The sequence below is a fragment of the Cavia porcellus genome, unplaced genomic scaffold, assembly GCF_034190915.1.
Source record: "Cavia porcellus strain 051 isolate PalLab524CR breed Dunkin Hartley unplaced genomic scaffold, mCavPor4.1 scaffold_5, whole genome shotgun sequence".
Taxonomy (NCBI): Eukaryota; Metazoa; Chordata; class Mammalia; order Rodentia; family Caviidae; genus Cavia; species Cavia porcellus.
Window position 1 is genome coordinate 5,444,876 of NW_026947488.1, and position 17,303 is coordinate 5,462,178.

The 17,303-nt window shown below is 46.2% G+C and overlaps 1 long non-coding RNA gene across 6 annotated transcripts in view; it reads left to right on the top strand.

The window, feature by feature from the left end:
• The window catches only part of LOC106029068 (uncharacterized), a 112,526-nt gene that overhangs the window by 85,666 nt on the left and 9,557 nt on the right, over window positions 1-17,303 (top strand). For 3 of the 6 annotated variants that reach the window (XR_010047277.1, XR_010047274.1, XR_010047278.1), the window contains exons 5-6: window positions 1,560-1,870; window positions 1,968-4,028. This is a non-coding gene — a long non-coding RNA (uncharacterized LOC106029068). Of the gene's footprint in view, window positions 1-1,559; window positions 1,875-1,967; window positions 4,029-11,506; window positions 11,564-17,303 lie in introns of all 6 variants that reach the window. The other 3 variants (XR_010047279.1, XR_010047276.1, XR_010047275.1) reach the window with 2 other exon arrangements.

Below are 17,303 nucleotides of genomic sequence, written 5' to 3' on the forward strand. Positions count from 1 at the left end.
TTTGTAAAAGTGTCCCTCTAAAAAATCACCCAAGAGGGATAAATGAAGCAGGCCACAGGCACTGGGGTGAGAAGCAGGGTTGCTGAGCTGCAGAATGCCTCCCCATTCCTTCTCTGACCGACCGCGAGTCCTCTGGTCCATGTCTCGCTCACCCTGCGGAGCCCTGCAGCACCTGCAGCGTTAATCCAGGCACTCACCCTGCCTGCATGGCCATGGGCGCAAGGGAGCTGCTGGGCTTCTCAGGCTCCAGACTTCCACGTTCCTGAGTTGCCCTTTGCATAGCGTGTATTTGCGCCGTACGTTCTCTAGGAGCCTCCCCTCCAGAAAGCTGTCCCAACCTTCCATGCCACTGTAAACATGATTTGACAGGGTGTTATGCCCACACTGTGTCCTTCCGTGGGGCCTGTGGCCCAGGAGGAAAGAGCGTACCAGGCGCCTTGTTGGGTCTGCAGGATGGACAAGGTCTGGAACATGGCAGGCTCTCCATGTCTCCTGCTAGACCTGCCAAACTGTTCAATGTGGTCTTCGTCGATCATGCACCAGTAAACCTCAGGCCATGCCCAGTGATGTCACTTCCAGAGTGGATGAGTCTGGAATTAAAATTCACGAGGTCTTTTTTTAAAAAATTTAAATGTGATACAAATGTAGTGGAATAGTCAGCAAAGGTTTTAAAAAGTAGGATGTCTTTGGGGTCTCTGGGGGTCACGAGGATGATGATGCCCAGATGCAGCCAGGAGTGGGAAGGAGTTGGTGAGGTGTGGAAAGGGCTCTGCCTGCCAAGGAGGCCTGTTGTGGCAGCTTCCCTCACAGACCAAGGGTCAGGAAGGGCAGGTGACCCGGGACAGCTGTGATGTCCCACCTGTTCCATCCTGGCCACTCAGAGAGCCGAAACACCTGTAGCAGCCGCACAAAAGCTCCCTTCAAGATGTTTCCAGCTCACAATCTGTTCCCTAAAAGCCAAGAATTATCTGTAACCCAGGTTCAGTGCTAGCACATGTTTTCTTGTGCCATCCAAATTGCTGTACTTGGCTTAGTAAGTTAAGCTAAAGGGTGTTATGCTAGACACTCTAGGAGAGAAAGCAATTGGCTCTTTGAATTTGATTACTTGTTTGAAAATACTTTACTCAATAGAGAAATTGTGAGCAATTGAGCTTTTTTTGCAAATCACATATATATTTTTTTAAAGGCATCTGGGGAGTGCCCATTAAATGGAAAACTTTGTGGTTGAGTGCTTTGAGAAAGTGAAAAATTGCTCCCTGTTTTGGAAAAATGGAGTTTTGTTTCTTTTTAACCTATTGCTTTTTCTCCAGTCAGGGCCACATCCATCCCATCCAGAGCCATCAGCCAGTCTTTCCGAGACCCGGGGCACAGTCCCCTTCTCTGGCCAGGGCTCCCTCAGGTGACCAGCTGAAACAGCCTGGTAGGGTTTGTGGGGCCCTGAGTCCCTGGTGAGGCCGGCCCCGTGTAAGCCCAAAGGCTCTGCCTGTGGAACGCGCCCCCTCCCACTTCAGTCCTGTCTTCCTGTCCAGGGTTTCTCTGAGTTGTGCTTTCTGTCCTAGGACCCTCACGATGGTTTTGGGCCAAGCAATCTGTCACATGGAGGAAGGTGCCCTCAAGGCCAACCTCCCTCCAGCGGACCTCAACAACAGACAGAACAACACTCCGTCTCCTGCCTTTCTTACACCCGCGCACCTGTGCATCCCGGAGCAGAGGCCTGCACTGCGCAGAGGAGCCGCAGACCAGAGCCCCTAACGCTTTCCCCTTCAGCTCACACACTCCGGATTTTGGAGCCTGCTCTCTTGGAAGAAGGTGTATGGTTTCATAAGTCAGAGGACACGGTGTACAGGAGCTTCCACAGTGCCCGCACATAGTAGGTACACAGCAAATACTTGTGGGATGACCCTCACTGACTTTGCAGGGTGCGTGTTTCATCTTAAAATTGCTTTCCTTTTCTTTTTGCATCATAGATGTAATTTACCACCAGCGCCAGAGCTCTCTGACTCCAATGCAACATTTGTAAACTTGAAGACAGCTTGTCCGTGAAATTAATTAGAGCAAAAGTTAAGTACCAGCCACTGGGTTCTTTCTCCCATCGCACCATTTTTATAAGTCTGTCAGAATGAACTGTGACTTCGCTGGCTGTCACCGCCCCTCCCTGGCTCTGGGTCGTCACTTCAGCTTTGCTGAAAGTGCCCCCAGGGGACAGGCGGCCAGCCCTTCGCTGTCCTGTCTGGCTCCTTTTAAGCTCAGAAACTCAGCCCCACACGAGCTAGGAAGAGAGAGTCATGGGGGAGAAAAGATAAACACTGTTATTAAGAAGACTTGGATGTGTCTCTGAGAAAGTAGACACAAGTCAAAGTCCAGGCTCCACTTTTTTATACAAGTAGACCCGCCTAGTTACAAATGAAAAGGGTCTGTTTTAATTTACTGCTTCTTGCTAAGTCCAATAAGATTTGATTGCCCTGAAAGTATTTCTAAAACCCTCACACAGAGGGCTTGGGTGGAGAGTCCACTGGTTCCCTGTACCTTCATGTCCTTTTTACCACAGGGTCTCAGGAAAGGGTGTTTGGAGGCCTAGGCCAGACCCAGAATTCTTGTCCCAAAACACAGGGGAGGGGGCATGGGCTCAGGTGCCATGCCTGAGTCATCAGCTGGCGTGGCATCTCTTGCCCCAGTGGGCACTGATATTTGCTCTTCTTCGGGAAGGGAGAAGACCTGTATCCATGTGACCTCTTTTCATATGCTCACAACAGAAGGCCACAATCCACCCATGCCCTTCCCTGAGATGCCTGGTGACATCCTGGAAGTCATCCCAGCCCCTGTGGAATCTGAGTGGGTCACTCAGGGTGTAACTCACCTGCTGTTGATGTTACTGCCCACGTGTGCATGGACACTGCTGTCCCTCCCTGGGCAGGGTCGCCTCCCAGCCCCCCCACCGCCTGAGCTTGTCCAAACAGAAGCTCCACTAGCCAGCCCCAGAGGTCTCTCTAGACCTCATGGTGGTGACCTGTGCTCTCAGAGGTCCAGGAAGCAGCGTGCCCTCCTGCGGTAGCACCCCAAAACAACATTAAAGACACTGCGTTGCACTGTGTATCCGGCCACTCACTGCTTCGGCTAGGAAAGCTAATGCTGTCCCTGGTGATTGATGATGTATCAGTGTCAAAAGGGAACTAACTTCGAGTGGCTTTTTTCCCCTTGCGAAGGGAAATACAATCTTTATTTAATTATTTATTTATCTAGTATTATTATTATTAGCATTTTCAGCATAAGAAAGACAATCTCTTCAAATCACTACCTGACAACTTGCCTGGGCGAGGGGGCAGGTGGGGAGAACCGGCTTAATCTGCCCGCCATGCATCAAATTGATTTAGCAGGCAACAAATGTCAGGAGAAATTAAAAAGGGAGTAATGGCTCAAAGAAAAAAAGGCCGAGCAGCCCTCAGCAGCATCATAGGAGGCCGGCTTATGTATTCACAGTGGTTCCTGGGTTTTTATTTTCTCTTTGTCTTTAGCCTTTGCCGGCCACTCGAAAAGTCCTTATTTTGGTGAAGCGCATTAGCAAATACCAAGGACTTACCTGAGCCTAGCTTGTTTTAGGGATGCAGGTACGCATGTGTTCACTGGACGTTTTCAGTGGCATGACTGTCTCTTTCTCCTCCTCTTCTTTGGGTCGCAGTGATGATCACATGTTTTTCATAGTTTGAATTCTTCCCTGGGACCACAAAGCGGTATATAGGCACCAGTAGGAAAAGCCACTTTCTCTGCCACACCTACCTGGAATTGACAGAGGGACAGAGCTGTCCTCTCTCAATTCCACCAGGAAGGTAGCTCAGCCTCCAAGAGGAGGTGAGAGGCCTATGACAGCTCCTCAGTGCTCTAGGAGCCATCATTTGCTGCCTCCTTACCACTTCTCACCACAGGGACAAAGGAGCGGTCCCCATGGCCCAACTGTGAAAACTGAGCTTCCTCCTGCTGCTGGAAACCTTTCCTTGCCTGAGGACATCACAGTAGCAGAGACTGACCAATAAGTATGTCCTTGCTGCTCTGTTCCCTGCTTGAGTGTGTATTGGTTCGTCTTCCATTATTGTAATGAAATACCTGAGGCTCAGTGGCTTGCCACAGACATTTACTTAGTGTGCAGGTCTGGAGACGCAGGGTCCCAAGGCTGCATCTGGTGATGGCCTTCTCGCAGGCAAAGTTCCAAGGTGGGGCAGGGTATATGTAGCAAAGACAGGGAGCTCGCTCAAGCATGTACATGTGTGTCTTCTGTGTCTCCCTCTCCTTATAAAGCACCAGAATTCAACTCTGGGGGTTCCACCCTGTTGATCTTATCTAATCCTAATCACCTCCCTGAGACTCCACCTCTGACCATCGTGGTTGGGTTAGGTTTCCACCTTCCCAGTGCTTCACGATGGGGGATAGATTTCAGTATGAGAACTCCTGCGGAATGCACTCAAGCCAAACCCAAACCATAGCGGAGCATGTTCTCATTGGTTTAAGACATTCTTGTTCCTTGGTAAACTCCCAGGGCCTGAGCCAGGGCTGAATTCCCACTCAGCTCCCACTGGTGCAGTCCTCCACAGCGGCCCCTCTCTCCTGGTCTCCCTCAAGCCTCAGAGCCTCCACATCCGCCCCTTGCTTCCCATCAGTTTGCCTGCCCTCTTCCAGAAACGGTTCTCTCCTGTCTTCCTGCGGTGGATTCACGCCGTACACCTCTGCTGCTTTCTCTTGCTTCCTCCCCGTGGGAGGCTGGAGGGGCCGGCACCTGGTCTGAGGCTCTAGAGGCCTGTTTCCCCTGCTGTCTCCCACACAGCTGTACATCCCTCTTTTCCAAAAAGTGGTCTGCACAGGGGTCCGTTCCAGGCCAGGCCTTTGTGTCCTTTCTGGCTTGCTCTCTCATCTTCTGCCGGGCATGCACCTTGAGCACCTCTGGTCTGCTGTCCTAAAGTGCTGGCATCCAGGGCTAGAGTGCACCCATGGGATTGGGAGTAGAGAGATGCTTACCCCTCATCTCCTGGGAACCCTCCTGTAGCCCCGTGTGCCACTGTTTGGCTTTGGGGTGACTCCCGGTCATCGTGTTATAGAAGATTGATGGAGCTTTTGGTGACCACCAAAGTAATTGGAAGTGGACTGTTGAGGCTGTGAGCAGGAGACGGCAGCCAGGCTCACTTGTCAGTCACGCTCTTTGTGAAGCTGCTGCTCCAGGGAGGTTGGGGCCTCAGAGATGGCCCCGGGGGATTGCAGGCCTGTTCTCTGCTGCTGCTCTTCCCCCTCTGACTATAGGTTCCAGTACTTTCTGCCTGCCGGGCTCCAGTTGGCTGGGGGACAGCAGTGGGCAGCGTTAGGTGGAAACTCCTCAGGCTGCTCGTCACCGGTGGGCTCATCTGTCCATGGCTTGGGGCTGTAGGACCATCCTGGGGGTGTAAGTGGGAACCATCTCCGGAGGGATGCAGGAGGGGCCTACAGAAAGTAGCTTCTGGAAGTAAGGTCTGGGGGAGGCTTCTGTCACTATGTCTTAATGGGGTCCCTAAGGTCCAGGGTCCAGCAAGGAATGGAGCCTACTCAAGAAATTCCCATGCAACCAAAAGCAACTCAGCAAGAGGTTGCTAAAGAAACAGCTGGAGAAAGCCAGGAAGCTGGTTGTCGCAGGAAAATTAAAGACCCTTCATTCAGGAGCACTGGGCCAGACAAACCAATGAGGAGGGAGCCTTCCCTTTGGCCACACATGAAGTCTGGGTAGAAGGTGGGGCGTGGACAGCAGGGCCACAGGGAGACTGTGAAACCCAGAGGCCTGGAAGACCTAGGGCCACACGTCATGGGGTGGAACCAGGCCCATGTGGGCGCCAAATCCCACACGTGTCTGCCACTGCCAAGAGCACCGTTCTTTTCCTCCTACCCTCCATGCACAGGATGGCGGGAGGTCATGGAGCCTTTGCTTTTGGCATTTTTCAGTTGATGTCTTTGTTGTCAGTCTGTCATCCATTTTCATATCTATCTTTGCATCTACACAACCAATCTTCCTTCCACCTTCCCAGGGTTCCTTTCTCCCATTTGTCCTTTTTTCCCCATTTCTTGTCATCTGTCATCTCCTGATTCAACCAGCCTTCCTTCTTTTTTTTATCTGCCCATACATCTGTCCATCCTTGCATCAATTCACCCTTCCATCCATCAGTATCCATCCATCCATCCATCATCATTCACCCATCATCATCCATCCATCATCATCCATCCATCCATCCATCATCATCCATCCACCCATCATCATCCATCCATCATCATCCATCCATCCATCCATCATTATCCATCCATCCATCCATCCATCCATCATCATCCATCCACCCATCATCATCCATCCATCATCATCCATCCATCCATCCATCATTATCCATCCATCCATCCATCCATCATTATCCATCCATCCATCATTATCCATCCATCCATCATCATCATCCATCATTATCATCATCATCTATCCATCCATCATCATTATCCATCCATCCATCATCATTATCCATCTATCCATCATCATCCATCCATCATCATCCATCCATCCATCGTCATCCTCATCATCCATCCATCCATCCACCCATGCATTCATGCACTCACTGAGCTGCGCCCGTCTGTTCACCATCCGCCTGCCCCTCCACCTGCCTTATACCCAGCTCTTCCCCTGCCCCTCCACAAGGTTTCTCTTTCTATCACAGACAATCAAAAATGTACATTGTGCTTTCTCATTTCCAGTGCTGCTTAAATGTACAATATTTTCCTCACAGCTACTCCATAGCACAAGGCCCCACCCCCCCAATTGGGCAGCTTCAAAACCTGAGACTGGGTGGAGAACTTAGTGTCATCTGGTGAGGATCTGAACCTGCCCCTGTTCTACCATGTTATGGTTTATACCTGGATGTCCCCTTAAGGCCTCATGGACTCACAGGGACCTTTGGAAGGTGACTGCATTATGGGGGTGTGACAGCTGACTTGGAGTTAGGAGGTAGGACCTGGTCAGCTGAGGACTCTGTCTCCCTCCCCAGCTCCTCCCTTGCCTCTGTCTCCCTGCTGCCACACCAGGACCAACTTACCCCGCCAGGCCCCTTGGCCATGCCATCCTGCCAGAGCCAGCCGACTGTTGACTGAGATATGAGCCAAAATAAACTTCTCCTTTGAGCTGTGAATATTGGGCATTGTGTTTTGGTGACAAAGAAGGTGATTTAAGTCACAGCACACCACGTTCTCTTCCAGTGCCCACCTGTTTTGCCTTGGATAAGACCTCCAAGAATTTGTGGTTGGCCTGGAGCCATGACAGCAGCTGTGTTAGCCAATTCTTACGCAGGTAGAGGTTTAGGTATGGGGTGAGGGGAGCCTGATATTCACCTTTGGGTTAGTCCCTGAACACCAGAATGGCTCTCCTCTGTGCTCTTTGCAAAGACAGATTTGGGGGTTAATCTGTGTGTTGTGACCAGTTAGTCATCTATCAAACCAGGGAGTCGGCTGCAACATCCTCCCACATCCTTGCAGCTCACACTGCAGTGCGGTCCAAATGGGGGAGTTCTCTCAGCCTCCGCTGACCCTCAGGACCGCACAGATCTACTACCCCACCGTTGGCCCGGCACAGCCTTCCTGCCCCAGGCCATCTGGGGTGCATGAGCAGCCCTCGCATCCCTGGGGAAGTGCCCGGCTCGCTGCTGTCCTCTTTAGGTGCCGAGTCTTTGAGCTAAGCGAGAAGCCCTGGTCCAGGCATCTCTCCCCAGACTGCCGAGCTCAGCACTTTCTTTCCTGGGAACTGATGCCCAGGACTCTGGATTCATGGAACAGTGATTTCCCTCTGCGGCTGGGGGAGGGGGCAGCTATCAGTTATCCTTAATAACTGCGCAGACGACAGCATCACATTGCCCTGGGCTGTCTTAATAGTGTGGAGTGGTCACTCGCTCTCTTTTTAGAACAGCAGTTCCACTGACTCCATTACCGAAATGGCCCTTGCCTTCCGTGCCCTGTCCAAGTTGCTGTGTCGTTGTTTTATTGGTTCTCTGAAAAGCTCCTACTAATTAAGGTGAAAGCCACATACAAACGGCCGGGCTGCAGTGCAAAGGACGGTCCTTTACATGCTAGCTGTGGGTCTTCCCAAGGGCCCTGCAGCCGCCAGTTGCTCTGTGTCCAGGGCTTTGGCGTCCTCCCCCCAGGAACGGGATGTTTGCCAGACAGCACTGTCTCAGGAGCTCTCAGCCCCAATCCATGCTCGAGGCTAGGGAGGGCACAGCAGGGACAGCCAGGTCCCCTTCTGCTGTCATGGGCTCAGACAGGTTTCAAAGGCAGCCCCAGACTTTTAGGGACTGAGAACCACTGAGCAAACAGGATCCACAGCACGGTATCCAACCCACAGGTTCAGGATGGGAAGCCAGTCGGGCTCTGGGTGCAAGATGGATGGCTGCTCTGCAGGGGACCCAAGTCTTGGAGGCCAAGTCAAAGGAGAAACAGGAAGAAGACCAGCAAAGCGGTCTTCAGCAGCAGGGCTGGGGTGGGGAGAAGGCCTCTGGGAGGGAGATAGAAGGGCGAAGCCCACAGAGCAAGGTTCGGTTCTCACAGTTGGGGTGGGAGCAGAGGAGCCCCTCAAGTCCAGGCTGAGGAGGGTCAGTTCACTGAAGTGGCGGGACATTGAGGACAACCAGAGTAAGTGTCATGCATAGAGAGGGGAAAAATAGGCAATCGCCTTCCTCAGGACAGTAAAGGCAGCCCAGAGTCCCAGGGGCCGCCTGCACATCAAATCACTCACGGTGTTCTTCCTTCTACCCTCAGGCCACAGTCACTCTTCACAGTTACCAGTTTCCCTCTGACCTAGTGAGCATGGAAACGCCCCCTGTGCCCTCGGGCATCCTCCCCCCCCCAGTCCTGTGCTTGGTGTGACTCTGTTCTTGGGCTGCTCCAGCCACTCTTGCTCCTGGATGTCTTACATCCCTGCCTGGGATTTGCTACCTTGGAATAGCTCTTATTGCCATCTTCCTTCAAAACTGCCTCTGCCACCCCGGTCTGCCGCCCGACCTCAGCATGAAGCCTCACTTCACCCCCTGAACTGTGGTCCCTGCTGCTGCCTGGCTGCTGTCTTTGCAGGACCGGCCATGGTGTGTAGATGTTGACCTATTTGTTGTCAGTGTCCTCCAGCTAGAATGTTGCCTCCCTTGTTCACCCACCTGTCCTGTGTACTGAGTTGGATGAGGCCAGGTAGGGAGTAGGACTATGTGCTGGGAGGAGAGAGACTCAGTGGGGCAGATGAGTGGGTGGATGGTGGATGGCAGGGCGGGTGGATGGGTGGATGGGGTGAATGGATGGATGGACGGGTGAATGGATGGATGGATGGATGGATGGATGGACAGGATGGATGGACGGGGTGAATGGATGGATGGATGGATGGATGGATGGATGGATGGGGTGAATGGATGGATGGATGGATGGATGAATGGATGGCAGGGTGGGTGGATGGATGGATGGGTGGACAGGGTGGATGGATGGATGGGGTGAATGGATGGATGGATGGATGGATGGGTAGACAGGATGGGTGGATGGGGTGAATGAATGGATGGATGGATGAATGGATGGCAGGGTGGGTGGATGGATGGATGGGGTGAAGAATGGATGGATGGATGGATGGGTGGACAGGGTGGATTGATGGATGGGGTGAATGGATGGATGGACAGGGTGAATGGATGGATGGATGGATGGATGGGTGGGTGGACAGGGTGAATGGATAGATGGATGAATGGATGGCAGGGTGGGTGGATGGGTGGACAGGGTGAATGGATGGATGGGAGAACAGGATTGATGGATGGGGTGAATGGATGGATGGACAGGGTGAATAGATGGATGGATGGGAGGATGGGGGGATGGATGGTGATGGATGGTGGATGGGGTTGGGTGGGTGGGTGGAAGGGGTGAAGAGGTAGGTGAATTATTCAGAGGTAACCTGGTCTTATCCAAACCACAGTCCTGTCTTAATTCCCCAACTGTGGGACTTCCCAGGTGTTAGGAAGATCTGAACCTGTGTTTCAGAAATAATCACAAGGACTGACGTGGAATGGAGGCATGGCAGTGTCAGGAACAATACCTTCCCTTCCTTTCTTCTTCCTTCCTCTCTCTCTCCCCTTTACTATTTTGAGTTTACCCATCGTTTGCTAATTTTTCACCACAGTTAACCTGTTCGGAATCATTTTTAAACTATAATCAAGGAAAATATCTACACAAAAATACATGCATGTGTGTATAGGTGTGTACATAAAAGTGCCCAGGGACTAGTGAATTCTCACAGACGAGATACACTTGTGAAAAGGCACCGGGGTCTAGGAATGAGCATCCTTCGCTTACTGTCCCCCAAGGGTCCCCTTCAGCCCCTTCTCCCTCCAGAGCTGCCAGCAGACTTCTAACAGCTGCAGTTAGCTTTGCCTATTTTTAAATCAGCCACTCTGTTTTGGTTTGCTTCAAGAGACAGAGTACCAGCCTCTAACAAATAGCATTTGTTTTATTTCCAATTATATGGTTAGAGAGAACATATTTTAAAAATGGACTTTCTAGAGGGATAAACAATATGTTATTTTCCCCCAAAATATTTTGACATTATGTTAATAGACTTTTTGTTTATTATCTTCTTGCTTTATGATTTATTTTTGTATTTTGTCATGCACTTTTTTTGAGGAACAAATTTGAAGCATTAAATGGAGTGTATGGGCTGTAATAACGGTAACTGAGGCTGAACAATGCTGTGCTGTAGATCACCTTAATTTTTTACCGAAGCAAAATTTCCATCCAGTGAATAATAGAGAAGGGTACAATTTTGAGAGTTTTGAGTAATACAAATACCTGCGCAGCTACCCTCCTAATCAAGACAGATAACATCTTTATTTCCCAGAATGTTCCTGCGTCTCCCGCAAGCCATGTGCAGTGCCCTGGACTCCCCTAATTTTACCCACCGCAGACCAACCTTCTCTCTCCTTGAACTTCACATACACGTTATCACAGACTGTGCTTCATCGCTGTGCCACAGTTATTTTAAGGTTCATCTCCCCTGTGGTATGCATTCACTGTTAATTCTTTCATATGCTAAGCGGAATCTCACTGCATGAATATACACACTACAAGGTTTTCATTCTTTTGTGTGTGGGCACAGGTATGGGTTGAACCCCAGCCTTTCACGCTAAGCTACAGCCCCAGTCCTTTTCTATTTGTTATTTGAGACAGGGGCTCAGGAGGTCGCTAAGTTGTCCAGGCTAGGATTGAATCTGAGAACCCCATGCCTCAGGCTCCCAGAGTGCTGGGGTCCCAGGCACCCTCCACTGGGCAGGCCCATTGTTCCATTAATAGACGTTTAGGTGATGCCCGTGTGTTCTCCTGTCTCTGTTTTGTGCAGCTATGTTTTCTTTTCTCTTGAACAAACAGCTAGGACCAGAATTGTTTCCTAGTGGGGTGCTTAACTTTTTAGGAGAATTTGTTCCCAAAGTGGCTGTCCTGATGTTTTGCACTCTAGGTGACAAAGTGTGTGAGCTCCAGGCGTGCCACCCCTGGACCCCTCTGCCAGCAACAGGTATAATTACTCCTTTGCAGAAGTGGCAAGTGGTGTCTCTTTGTGCTTTCAGTCTGCATTTCCCCGATGCCAAATACTGACCAACTGTAAATGCCCTTGTTGTCTGTCTGCATGTCTGTGACTTATCTGTCCAAGTCTCGTTGTATTCCTTGCTTGTCATTTTATTATGGAATCAGAGGAGTTCTTTATTCTAACTGTAAGTTCTTTGTCAGATAAAGGGATTACAAATATTTTTTCCCACTCTGTGGCTTTTCTTATTGTTGATGTTCACTTTTGAATGAGCAAAAGTTAAAAACTATTTTTTGTGTGTTTAGTGGTTTGGGGACCCTCTCTAAAAACATCTTTACCTACCTTAAGGTCATGAAGATTTCCTGTACATTCTTCTGGAAGCTTCACAGTTCTAGGTTTATGCTGCTTTGTGAGTTTTATCTGGAGTCAAGGCTCATTTTTTTTGAAATACAATTTTTTAGTTTTTCTAGCCCATTCACTACATAGATTTTTCCTTATCGTGTTGCCTTAACACTTTGATTTTTAAAAAAACCCATCGACTAAACACAGAGAAGTGTGCATCGGCTTTCTCCATTGTACTCTGCTGATCTGTTTGCCTGTGGTTCTATAGCCCTACACTCCTTGTCTGTCGCAGCTTTGCATGAATTTTGAAGTTAGTAAGTCCTCCAACTTGGTAGTTTCAAGAATGTTTTGCCTCTTCTAAGTCCTTTGCGTGTCTATTTAAATCTTAGAAATGAGTTATCAATTCTACAAAACATTCTGTTGATATTTGGTTTGGAATTGTTTAGAAATGGTAATCTACAGTTCTATCTGGAGGACACACGTCTTACTTTATATATAGATTGTGCAAAGCATCGGGCAGTTTACTGTTCATTTATGTAGCTCTTTAGCTTTGCTTATACAATAGTCTACTTCCTACAGACTAATCTTGCACACATTTAAAGTTACCACTAAGTATTTTATGGTTGTAATGTAATTGTACGTGGAATTGTTTAAAATGTCATAAAAAGTCATTTCTCATTTTTTCCTGCTAGAATAAAAATGCAACTGATTTTATATATTATTTGGTGTGCTATGATATTGCTAGTGTTCTTACTAATACTAATGAGGTTATTCTTGTACATCCCTTAAACATTTTTATGTAAATAGTTATGCCCTCAGTAAATAGAAGGAAGTTTATTCTTTCTGTCCAGTCTATATGGCTTTTATTTTTCTTGCTTTATTGTACTAGCTAGAATTTCAGTGAATAGGAGTGATATCAGTGTCCTTGTCTTGTTCCTAGTCTTTGGAGAAAAGCATTCAATGTCTCCTCAATAAATAGGATGTGTCCTAGATTCATCTCTGATCAGATGAAGGTTTTTGTTCAAGTTTGCTGAGAGTTTTGGTTATGAATGGGTATTTGAAGTCACAGATGGGTCGTGAAATCTAAATCTTTGGAAATGATCATTTAGTTTGCTCACCTATTTTGTTAACATGGTAAATTATATTGGTTAATTTTTAAATTGCATGCCTCAAGGAGAAAATAATGATTTATTATCACTTGACACATCACTGGATTCAATCTGCTAATGTTATGTTGGTCTTTGTTGCTTGTGTTATATGAGGCCAATTGGTTTGTAATTATAATGCTCTTGCCAAGTTTTGGTGTCTGTATTATACTGATTTTCAAATGATTTGAAATTTTCTCTGCTTTGTGAGTTTGTGTTAGAGTTGGATTATTTCTTCATTGTGTGTTTGATAGTATGTACATACAGTGAGCACTCAGGACCTGGAATTTCTTTATAGGAAGGATGCAATAACAAATTCAATTTCTTTAATAGCTATTGGATCATTCTGAATTTATTTTGTGTAGGCTGTGTCAGGTTTGATAGATTGCTTTTCACGGAAGTTGTCTTCTTCATCAGCTAGTTTAATTTATTGATATAGAGTCTCTCACTCTCAAATTTGCTTAGCATCTGTAGGCTCTGTAGTAATGCCTCTTTAATTTCTGATATTAGTAAGCTGTGAGTTTCCCCCTTTTTTCTTGATCATTCCTACCAGGAATTTTTAAAAAAAGATTCATTGAGCATATTTTCATATAATAAACTGTATAAATGTAAAAGGTACAGTTGGGTAAACGTTGAGAGACTGTGAATGTTGACATCTGCAAAGCCATTACCACAGCTAAGGTAACAAAAGTTTACTCCTGTCTCACAGAAACTCCCTTCTCCCTCAGACTCCCTTCTCCCTCCTTCTCCATTCTCATGCAATCATGATTTGCTCTCTTTACAGATTTGCATTTTCTAAATATGCATAGAAACAAATTCATAAAATGTGCACTATATCATTTTATCTGGTTCCTTTCCCTCAACATGATTTTTAATTTCATCCACATTAGTGCATGTAGTTCATTTTTTATGGCTGAATTCTATTATTTCCAAAGAAATACCAAAACTTGTTTCTTCGTTCACCTGATAATAGACATTGGCATTCTTCCAGTTTTGCTTATTACAAATAAAACTGATGTGAACATTCATGTGTATGAATGAATAAATGCTCATTTCTCTTGGGTAATTACCTCACAGCAGAGTGATTTGATTCCATGATATGTTTTCATTTAATTTTTAAAAATTCCACTCAACTATCTTCCAAAATAACTGTACAGTTTTGTATTCTCATCACCACTATATGAGAATGCCAATTGATCTACATCTTCTGCAATATTTTATGGTCATTTGAAAAATTTTAGCCGTCTTAATGGATGTGTAGTGGTATTGGGTTGCAGTTTTAATTTGCAGTTACCTACTGACAAATTATATTGAGCAGGTTTCAGGTGCTTATGTGCCATCTACATATGCTCTTCAGTGAAATGTCCACTCAGATATTCAGGCCAGTTTTAAGCTGTTTTATTTTTAATAAAATGTCAGAGATCTTGATATATTACAGATAAAAATGCTTTTTCAGTTAGACATTTTGCAAATATTTCCCCAGTCTGTGGGTTCTTTTGGCCTTGTCTAAGCCATATTCTTTGTTTTGTTCTTTTTTCTTTTCTAAAAATATTTTATTTTAATTGAAAAATAACAGTTACATTTATTTATGTGGTACAGTGTAATACAAACATGGATATGTTGAGAACTGACTAAATCAGGTTAAGTAACGTGCCTACTATTTCTAATTCATGCACCATTTCTGCATGGTGAAAACACTAAATCTACCCTTCTAGCAACTGAAATATCTAATACATTTGTGTGATTGACTAAGGCAGCGCTGTGCAGTATACCGCTAGAGCACCTCCCTCTTCCTGGCCGAAACCTCCCACCCGGGGGCTAACATCCTCCCTTCCCTCAGGCCTCTCTGTCCCCCATCCACCTTTGTGCTCTTTGTTTCTGTGAGTTTCAGCTTTTTAGGTTCCATGCAACAGTGAGATCGTGTAATATTTTTCTTTCTTTTAACAATGTCTTTTGAAGAACAAACCTCTTCAGTTCTGATGACGGTCAGTCGGTGTAATGCATTCCAGACACTGCATTCCCTCCAGGACACTGCAGGACAGGACGCACTGGGGCTTTTTAGCCACTCACCCACCGGACGGCGTCTGCCTTGTGTCCTTTCTGGATGGCAAATGAAGCTGCTCTTAACATTGGTGTCCAGAATTTTTTGTAAATGTAAATTTCCATTTCTCCAGAATGCACAGCCCAGAGTGCATCCCTGGGTGGCTTTGCGTGTTTGGGTCTGTAGGAAATCACCAGACAGTTTTACAGACTGGCTGCAGGACTTTTCATTTCTACCATCGATGTGTGGGTGACACAGGTTCTCTTCGTGCTTGCCAGCATTTGGGGTTATCTCTATTTTTTAAATTGTGGCCACCTGGGAGGGGTATAGTGATCCATCATGGTAGTTTTAATTTGCATTTCCCTGAGAGCTAATAATTTTAAACAATTTTTCATGTGCTTATTTGTTCTCTCTATATGCTCTTCAGAGAAGAGTCTGCATTCTGACTGGCTAGTTTGTTTTTACTGTTGAAAATTCTTTATGTATTCTAGGTATGAGGCCTCTGTTAAATATGTGCTTTGAAAATATTTGCTGACAGTTTATAACTTGTCCCTTTAGTCTTCTAGCTGAATCTTTTGCAGAGCAAATATTTTAAATTTTGACAAGTTTTATTTTATTAATTTTTTCTTATTAAACAAGCTTTTGGTGTTAAGTCTAAGAACTCTGCCTACCCCTATACCCTGAAGGTTTTTTGTTTTGTTTTCCCAAGCTTTTAATTTTAAGGCAAACCTCTGATTTACTTTGAGTTCATTTTTATAGGAAGTGTAAGATTTGGGTCAACATTCATTTTCTTGCCCATGGATATCCAACTGTCCCAGCTGCCTTTGTTAAGAAGGCTATATTTATGCTCTGTTGAACACCTTTTGTGTATTTGTTAAAAGTCAGTAGTGGGTACATTTGTGTGCATTTACTTCGAGGTTCTCTGTACTGTTCCACTGATTTGTGTGTTTTTCTGCAGCCAGGATCATACTGTCTTGATTACTACACTGCACTGAAACCCTAACAGCTGCAGAGTGGTTTTCTGCGCTTTTTCATGTAAATTTGAGAATAATTTTGTCTATGTATGTCAACTTGGTGGGATTTTGAGAGGAAATATATTAAACCTGGAGGCCAGCAGCTGGAGGTTAGATGTGCTGAGCATGCGTCAGGTCTTGGGTTCAATCCTGGGCACCAAAAACTCAAAGCCCAAACACGAGAGCTCAGTCTGGGGTGACCTGACGTCTTTGCTATCCTGACGTCTTAATTATAAGTACGGTGTGTCTCGCATCTTAACCAGGCCTTGGGGTTTTCTCCTCCACATTTCATAATCTTCAGCAAAGGAGTTCTGCATGTGTTCTGTCACTTTGATACCGTCTTTTATTTCTTTTTGTTGCTTTACTGCAGTGACCAGGACTTCTGGGAATCTGTTGAGTAACAGTGGTTAGAAGGGGCATCCCTGCCTTAATCATCCATAAACTAGTTTACCATAAACTAAGATATTAGCGGGAGGTTGTTACTGCTACTCACAATTGGGCTACAGGAGTTCCTTTGCAATCTTAGTTTGCTAAAAAGATGTGTGTGTGTGAACGCACATACATGTGAATGGATACTAAATTTTGAAAGGCTTTCCTTGCACATGTTTCAAAGCTCATGTGGTTCTTCTTCCATAGTCTGTAAATATCAATTTAAATTTAATTGGTATATCTTGGGATTTTCTACTACCAAAGTAGCCTTCTTAAATTCCCAGGGTAAACTTCACTTACAGTAAGGTGTTATCCAGCTATCTCTATCTGTACACACAGAAACACATATACATGTATGCGTGTGCATTAAAATACACATACATATATATTTACTATGTGTGTACTTTTGAATGTATGTGTTTAAACTTCTTGTGATTTGCAAATATTTTGTTGGAGACCCTGTTTCTGAGGATCGTGTCTGTGGTTTCACATTCTTGTAACGTCAGTCTAGCTCTGGTCTCGGGGATGCTGGCATCATGCAAGCTTAGAAGTTTTTCTTCCTCTCATTCTCCGGGGGAATTTGCATGAAATTGTCATTTATTCTTTCTCAAATGTTTGACAGGATTCACCACCAAAACCTCTGGATCTGAATTTTTCTTTGTGAGAAAACTTTAAAGTACAAATTCAATGTGAATGTCTTTAAATTCAATTTCCTTAATAGCTACAGGAGTATCCAGGGTATGCAATGCATCTGGGGTTAG